Here is a 9,540-nt window from a genome sequence, read left to right as displayed (position 1 = left end):
TATCCTGTAAAGTAAAAAAATATATATTTCAAGAAATATAAAAACAATGCAATAGATATCAAACAGATTCATAAAAACTACTTACAATTAATATTTCAAGTGTTATTTGATCTTTGGTCCCTCATTACCAACATTACCTTATTTAGGTCTTCTCTACTAACTCAACTTTTAAACCTGTTTTAAACCTTCTTTATATTTTAAAACTGATTTACAACAATCTGTAATGCCCGCGCTGTTTCCTGAAATATAAGTTTTAATCTATTTATTATCATATACATATTACAAACCTGAAAATTACTGATACGAGGAAACTTCTCAAAATAATTAGAGACCTTTTTACAAACATCTGGACTAATTTATTTTCACGAATTTGTGGACGAGTCAATGTTTTCTAATACATTTTTAAGCGTTTTACACATTTTGAATATCTTCCAGCCTATTCCTCAGTTCTTGATCGGTGAAAAGATTATTTATAACTATATAATTAGTACTGCAGGCTCCAGGTTAAATAAAAGAACAAGATCAAGTAGAAAGTAGAATTTGTGAATAAAAACTCAAAAAAATAATGAAAATATTTAGAAAAGGGAACCGTAAACGTCAATGTCAGCCAAGTGTCAGAGTTCAATTGGATTTACCACAGATCACAGATTATCAATTTGAACGATTTGAACTGCAGTCGATTCCAGTCTAGAGATTTTCGTTTTTTAAGCCTCCCATACTGAAGTCCGCCATATTGGGAAGTTTTAAATGAATACAACTATACAAACGGACGCCGATGCGTATGAACTCGCCTTTAGATTTTTGTCATTTTTGACGCTTGTCAAAGTCTTGCCAAATTATAGGTTATAATTTTGTGTCAACTTTTGTTAAATACCCTGCGCAGTGCCTTCTATTAAAAGATCAGCCTACGGGCGGACTTTTGTTTACTTCATCAGCTGTACATACTTAGATATTGGGTTAGATTCCGTTTCATATTTTGTCGGTTGATTTTTGGTTTTAACTCTTTGATTTTTGGTATTATTTATTATTGTAGTGCAAAAAACTAATTATTTTGGTGTTGAAGTGACATAAACTACTACCAGATATATGGTCACTCTCGGTTTCGCATAAAAAATAGAAATTTTAAAAATTACACGTTGTGTAAGTGATTTAACCTAAAAGTGCCCATACATTTTTTACTTATCGTGATTTTTGTGTGTGTTTTTAAGACTCTAACAATTCACCAATAAAGCTTAAGTGGAGTGTGTTTTTGGTGCTATGCCTCATCTTTGTTGTGTTCCTGGTGGAAAGGATAGTTACTAAGGATAGTTATTATACTAGGCAGCCTAAAGTGTCCGGAAGAGCAAGAAAAGTGGGTACGAGTTATAAATCAAGAGAATTTTATTGAAAATATCTTTAATAAATTTAAAAATAATATTCTCCCATGATGGTATTAATGAAAACTGGACAATTATGTTTATTTTATTCATATTGTGGAATCTCCACTCCAAGTGTTGCTGGTTCAGCTTCGATAGATTCAAACACGTAAGTAGGTATTATGATCTAGGGAAAAATAAAGAATATGTGTATTAGAGATCATGAAAAAGATTATTATTTTGGGTTCAAATTTTAAAAAAGATTTTTGTAAAGACAAGACTGATACAGTTTAAAAGAAGAATGTGTTTTTGTTTGATAATATATAATGTATGTTAAGCATAACATATATTTGTTCAGTAATTTTTAATGAATAGTATTGATTATTTATAATACCAAATTAATATTAAATATTTAAGTGATGGCTGAATACAATATGAATAAAATAACAATAAAATTGGTATATTTGCATAATACAAAATTAAGTTTTAAGAATAAAGGTGTTACTAAAAATACTAAGAAACTCATATTTCTTTGTTTTAATTGGTCTAATGTTATTTACATTTTACGTAAGAATTATACCGTATCATCGAAAAAAATCGGCGTCTAGTTGGCTTGGAAATGAACATCGATGACATTCCCTAAATAACTGTACACATAAAATAATTAACTAGAATTTTACAATCTTGGAAAATTTGATATTCTTGAACCTTGATTCTAAATATTCTAAATTTTTTGATTTTCTTGGAATTTAGGTTCGGAAAAACGCTGATTGATTTTTCATTTGGTTTTTCATTATTTTTATTTGGTTTAAAAAAGGTTTGGCTAACATTATAGCCTCCATCAGTGTTGTGTCATATGAAAAAATAGTGTCGAATATAATCCAAAAAATTGCATATAAAATATTCACACCACGCACATAATGTTTACTGCGTACCCATAGTCAATGTAGATAATTTTAGTGCTAAGAATAATAATTTTAAAAAATATGTGGTCATCTTTTGATAAGTTTATATTAGTTTATTAATTGCAGTAAACATTATGAGGTGTGAATTATTATAATTTTTTGGATTTTTATAGTTAGCCGAAACGTTTTTTTTAAACCAAATAAAAATAATGAAAACCCAAATGAAAACTTAATCAGCGTTTTCCCCGAACCTAAAATCCCAAGAAAATCAAAAATTTTAGAATAATTTAACATATAAAATGCCAGCGATCTTTATTTCATAGCCATCGCTGACGCCTTTTTTTAGATAATATTGTATTATTTGTAAATATAATTTTTCGAACATTGATACTTGCAAAATATACATATAAATTTTGTGAATGCAAATAATAATACATCACTATTAGTAGATATTAAATGTTTTTTGTTAAATTAGATCGATTTTCAAACCCCAAAATTTAAAATATATTTACATTTTACCCATTATCTTATGTACCTATACATTATTTTTACATTGTAAAACATTTGCTGCATTTGTATGGTTCATAGTTTATTTGCCAAAGTATTTATTACTATAAATAGGTATATATGTTGTAGTTATTAACTGTATATTATGTATATTTCATTTAAACTATATCATTTTTAAAATACAAACCAAAAATCTGAGGAATAATTATGTTTTCCATGTATTCTACAACATATTTATTAATCCGTTATATCTAACTAGCGTGACGTCATAAATCTCGCCCGGAGGCTGATCTTTTAATAGAAGGCACTGCCCTGCGTTTTGGAAGATGATGCATTTTGTTTCGTATTATTACGTGTGTTTTGTGTCTTTGGAAGTCAAGTGGAGGAAAAATCGAGTGAAAATTAACTGTAGACCCAGAGCACAGTTTATGGTTAATACTCGCTGCCCAGGCAGAAAGTCTTATACACCAATGAAGTTGCCATCGATAAAGTTTGTATACCATTTCGTCGTAGATAAGTGCATCTCGTATATGGTAGAAGGATCAAACTAAACACATACTAAAAACTGGAGTAGCTGTAAAATATCGACATCACACGATAGGTAAATAATGGATTTTAGTACTGCAGAAAAATAATGTCAAAAGGCACTGGTTTAAAAAAATTAAGATTAAAGTTAATTAATCAACCTTTAAGGTATAAAATTTGGTAGGTGTTATTATTAATAAAATAGTTTGTTTTATTTACCTATGTTGTTTTATTTATTCCTGTGGAATATTACAAATTTGTATTTGTACATAAGTTATATTGATAAATATAATCATAAATGCGGGTAGTTTCATAAAGCTTGAAAGTAAATAATAGTCCTTTTTTATATATTTTTGGTATGTAGTGTCTTGTTCTTGTTTGTTTTGTATTAACACATACCGTTTTTATTAAATAAAATAACTCGATTACATTTTTTCAGTTTTATATAGTTTTTTTCACAATATTTTGAAGTAATCACTTGTCATCTTGTCAATCAAATTTTAAATATATCCTGCTATGCGTTCCAGTTGTACCAACTTATTTCTTTGTAAATTAAAATAAACTACTTTGAGATTAAAATGACAGACACATCTATCACTGTCAAGGATCTTCTCGTTGGACAGACTATATAGGTAATGGTAATAATAAAATTATATTCAAAATTTCTATTTTAAATTTTAATAATGACACAGCAGAAAAAATAAAGTTCATAAAAAAAGTAAAACAAAAATAAAACTTTATAAAGAAAATTAAGTAATTACCGAAAATTAAATTATAATTATATTATAAAGGGAGATTTTGTGGCGTATAAGGGATTTATTTATTATCTAATTTCAAAATAATACACATGCACAATTTGGCAATATCAACAGAAATTTGCTTACTGCGCATGCGTAAAACTCGGATGAAAGTCTTCCGATAGACACTTCTCATAAATCGGGATTGATTGACGTTTTCAATTACTCCCAGTTATTTCCTCTTGTTATTTACTCGCCGGAAATGGACAACTTTTGATTTTGATTGAATTGAACCAGAGTCGAACCAGAGTCGCCGGACTACAACTTTTGATTTTTAAACAGTACCCCCGGTATTATTTTACTTTATATGATAGAAAATTGCATAGTATCAAAGGTAGTATGGTACCGTATAATATAAAAAACGGCGTCCAGTTGGCTTGCAAAATAAACATCGTTGACATTCCCTATATAATTTTACTTATAAAATGACAGTAATCTTCATTTCATAGCTATCGTTGACGTCGTTTTTTTTTCGATCGTATTGTATAATAATTTCATAGATATAGCAAAAATTAAAATTCTGTTTTATGTACCACATTTCTCTCTTTGCTTTACTTATTTGATTTGACAACGAATATTATTTGCGCTTATTAATTTGTTGATTTAGTAGATTTTAGTATATAGAACAGATACACCTGAGCAAAGACCTGAGTAAATATTTATAGAAAATATAAATTTAATAAAGAAACAGAGGTGTAGAGATGGTTTATTTTTTGAAGAAAATCGATATATACGTCTATGCAATACTTACTAATCTATAAAAAACTTCATATAAATGAATAAATGTGCTAAAATCAAAGAAGTTTAAATATCTTTGGCTAATATCCTTGTTTAAAGGCTAATATTCTTGTTGCGGACCCGTGTGAACTCGGCCTTAGGCCTGGCCACTCGGCTATGGCTCAGGGTGCAGCCACACTATCCTAAAAACGGCGTATCGGCGTAACGGCGTAATGACCTTGAATGGGTTTCCAATAATTCTATTGGCTGAAATATTCATCTGTCAGAAATTTTATCTGACAAATTCATCTGTCAAAAATTTCAGCCAATAGAATTACTGGAAATCGATTCAAGGTCGTTACGCCGTTACGCCGATACGCCGTTTTTAGGATAGTGTGGCTGCACCCTCATACGCCCGGCGACGCCGACCTTCTAGAACGAAAGAAGCTGGTGAGACAAAGAACGCGGCTAAGAATTGTCGAGACAAATCTGGATTGTCTGTTACTCTGATATATAAGCAGACGCCTGAGGACAGAGAACAACACCCCATCCCCAAATACCTTCGGGATCGTGCCTTGAAGTTCTACGAGAAAATCGGTACTATCCCCAATAGTACCCTAAAAATCTTCGATTACAATCCCGAGGACTATAGAAACTTCAAATACTCCCATCTTAAAACCATTCTTCTAGACAATTAATTTTGTCCCCCCCTTCTCATAATATAGTCCTCCTATTACCCCACACCCCCCCCTTTTTCTTCCCCACATATTAGCAGGAATAATAGCTGACCATTCTTCGGCGGCTGATTCCTCGGAGGTGGACTTTTTTTAGTGGGTATCAACACGAGTCCCACGCTGTCTAGGGGTTATTCCTATGACCATCTCTCTCGAGATGGTCATGGAAATGATCACTATTCGTCTATAAAAGATTTTTCAACCACCCCCTCACCAAAAAAAAAAAAAAAAAAAAAAAAAAAAAAAAAAAAAAAAAAAAAAAAAAAAAAAAAAAAAAAAGAGAACAACAACCGGTCGACGCGTACAGTTACAATCGCCGCGCTAAATTCAAAATAAATTCCTGTTAGATAAATAGTTAGAAAAATTGTAAATAAGTTATAAATAATAGTTCTTTAAGTCTTTTAATCGTTATTGTTTTTGTTAATTAGTGTTAAATAAATTGTGTTTAAATAAATTGTTACTTTCTATCCACACGGATCCGACGAAAAACGTAACATTCTTAAACATCTTAACATTCAAGATGCGGGGTGGTAATATTTAACGTTTAAAACGTTTTTTATAATAAAACTGATGTTATTATAGACATCTTCATGAAATTTGATAAACGTTTTCTATGCATAAAAATGCATTTTTTGATTTACAAAAAAAATTGTCTTAAATCTCTTAATTTTATTGCAGATGATGCAGGTTGTTTCCACGCAATATTCCCCGCATTAGATTTTTAGCGATTTGACGCTATTAATTTTTTTAAGCAAAATTCATGCGCCGGACGAAAAAATCAAGAGATGAAAATTGTAATAAATGAATATTTAGAAAAGAGTTATTACGAAAAGAGTTTTTTTTAGAAAAATTTACTACCCTATATACTGTATCTCAAAAATGTTAAGATTTTTAGGACATACATTCATTTAAAGTGTTTTTCTTAGAATAGATCCAAAAATCACCCATTAAATTAGCATGTAATTACAGGGTTATTACCTATACACAAAGTGTCAAAAAAATAGTGTCTTAATCATAAATATAACTTCGGTGTGTGATTCGATAAATTAAAAAAAAAAGTTTTGAGTTATGAGCATATGCCATAAATGCTTCTTGAGGAAGTTACAGCCCTTGCTAGTATTTATAACCCTCACTTGAAACATACCTTGTAAATTTTTACCTGGTAAAAAACCTTGTAAGTACATATACCATATCTGGTATGTACCTCTATATTTTTAATTGATTTAATACACTTCATTCAAATTCATCAGTCAAAAATTTCCTTACATCTCATGATTTTACTTATAATCTTGGTACATTCTCCACCGGTGCTGCCATCATCGGAGAATTTCGTAAACAACTAGTACATTCAAATACACGGGTTTAAATATCGAGTATACGAAAAATGTATTATATAATTATTCTAATAGTGTTAGGAAGTATAATTTGTGAAAATTCTAAAAATAAAAAAGTAAATATTTTGATATCTTCAGAAGATGTAACTTGTATTATAATTTATTACCAGCTAAAAAAATTTTTTAGATGAGTTCAACTACGGTAGCGAGCATATAGTTTTAATCATCGGTTTTGCTAGTGGGAACGAAATTTTTTAAAGGTACATAATTATATTTTTAGAAGATGTTCATAAAACATTTAATCACTGGTTGATTAAAAAGGTATAAAATTAATATCGCAAATTATATTTTATCCTCTCATAGTATATGTCTATTTAATTTTTTTATTATGTAACGAGTACTTTGTTTACTCACTTGTTTCGTGAAACTGCTTGAATCGATTTTTGCTTTTGATCAAATCAGTATGAGCGTTACATCACACATACCTGAGTGTTTTATAGTTTCAATAACTGCACTAGCAAAAAATTAAAATACTTAAATATTATGACAAAGCCACGATTTCCATATTCTTTTAATGGGATCAACATGAACTGTAACCGGGACGGCGCGGCGTGAAATACATAGCGAAAATTTTTTATTTCTGACGTATACAGCGCTACGGTCGGAATTTTTTAAAATCAACTGAAATGCACCAAGCCATGCACCAAGCCTATGCTTACCTATGCTATACTAATCTACGCATCGTAACGGTAACCTTTATAAAAACGCAACCGTAACCGTTTATAAAAACGCAAATACCAGACTGTTACGGATTTCTACACAATCCGCATTCTTGTAATTAAACTATGTGTAAGTGTACAATTTCAAGAACAGTTTACCAATGTTAATAAAAATAATCATTGTATATTTATTATTTAGGGCACATGTTCATAGAAACTTTTGTTTTTTTTTCTGTAGAATCACAACCGAACTTGATACGCTATTTTTTGGCACCCTTTATATAATCATAATCATAAAAAAAAGCATTTTATATCAATATAATAATTCTTTTTAAAGAATCGATAATTTTGCATATCGATAGTAGTTCACGTCCTTAATAGAAATTATCTGTCAGTCTGCATACATGGTACAAAGAATACAAGGTATGATATTGCGCAGGTTGGTCGCTACGTCACAGGTCACAGGTGATAACAGGCGCTCTTGGTCGCTCCGCGCGCCAGTTCAAATCGTCAAGATATTGTTATAAACCTGTTTTTTTGTTTTTTATAGTACCGTCATGAATTATCGCTAAGCAAGTTACTGTGGAGCAGTGCATAAGGATTCGGGCTAGGAAGCGAGAGACCGGAGTTCGAATCTCGGCCGGGACATAAACGTTTTATTTAATTTTTTTTTAAATACTGTTTGTATTCTATAGTTTATTTTTGTAGTAATAAAAAAAAAGAACTATTTATTCTGTTATTTTTTTAATCTCGGTATTAATATAAATTATTGTTGGTAACAATACCTCATTTAATTAAAATAATAGGTAATTCTCTTTTTGTAATGTATCGGGCCCTAATTGTACCCAAAAGTAATATATTTTTAATGATATACAATATTGTAAACTATTTAATGATTTCGTTTACTTAAAAAGTTAATTTGCATTGAAAAATAAAATTGCCTACAATTAAAGGAAATTTGAGCTATATAATCCTTGATGGGCATATATTCTGGGTATGCAAATACTCCCTCTAAATTTTGGGTTTTGTTCAACCGATTTATTCTCAAAACCTGAAACATCTACATATAAAAAGAAAGCACAGGTAACTTATTATAATAAACTTCACCCCTTGGAATTACTTCCACTAAATAATAATAAACTTCACCCTTGGAATTACTTCTATCAAAATTACAATACATTCATCTGCATTGGCATTTTTTACTTTTTCGATGGGAAAAACCAATAAAAATTCCCACATTTTTAAATGAATTGTAACAATTCCCCTTGTGGTTACTTTTCCATAAATATCCTCATCTCTGTCCTCATGTGATTTCAGAGGCAATGAACATGAAAAATTATTTTATTTTTTTTATTCTTTGGGTACGGAACCCTAATAAAAACAATTTTATAGGTACGATATAGAAATAAATTTAGTATTTTACCCCGTATTTATGGTCCAAAGCCCAAATCCATGTTAATAGATAATTATTATTTTTAAAATATAGTTTTTTTGGAACTTCTGGTTTTAGTAATTATTAAATTAAACGAACTAAAAAGTCTTAAAAATAAACAATTCTTAACCTTAACCCCAAAAAATGCAGATCTCCTGTAGAGATGGGCAAAAGTAACCGGTTTTTTGAATAACCGGTATTTTCCTCTAAAATAACCGGTTATTTAAAGGTAGTTTTTTTTCACCAGTTAACCTAATAACCTTGCATTAAGTTCAATAACCTATAGCCGGTTATTTTTTAAAAAAAATCGTAAAAACTTGTTTAAACAAGTAACAATTAAATATTAGCTGTTTGAATGGTAAATTTCGAAGAAGCGAACGGCACGGATCTTCCAGATATTACGTCGATAACGGGAGATCCCGCTCCCGCTCCAAAAACGAAAATATATGACATCAAACATCAAATGTCAAAAATTAATTATTATTATATAAATTATAGTGTTGTTAATCAAAACA

This window comes from Sitophilus oryzae, unplaced genomic scaffold (assembly GCF_002938485.1).
Source record: "Sitophilus oryzae breed Bouriz unplaced genomic scaffold, Soryzae_2.0 scaffold_111_pilon_pilon, whole genome shotgun sequence".
Classification (NCBI taxonomy): Eukaryota; Metazoa; Arthropoda; class Insecta; order Coleoptera; family Curculionidae; genus Sitophilus; species Sitophilus oryzae.
Note: the sequence above shows the minus strand (reverse complement) of the source record.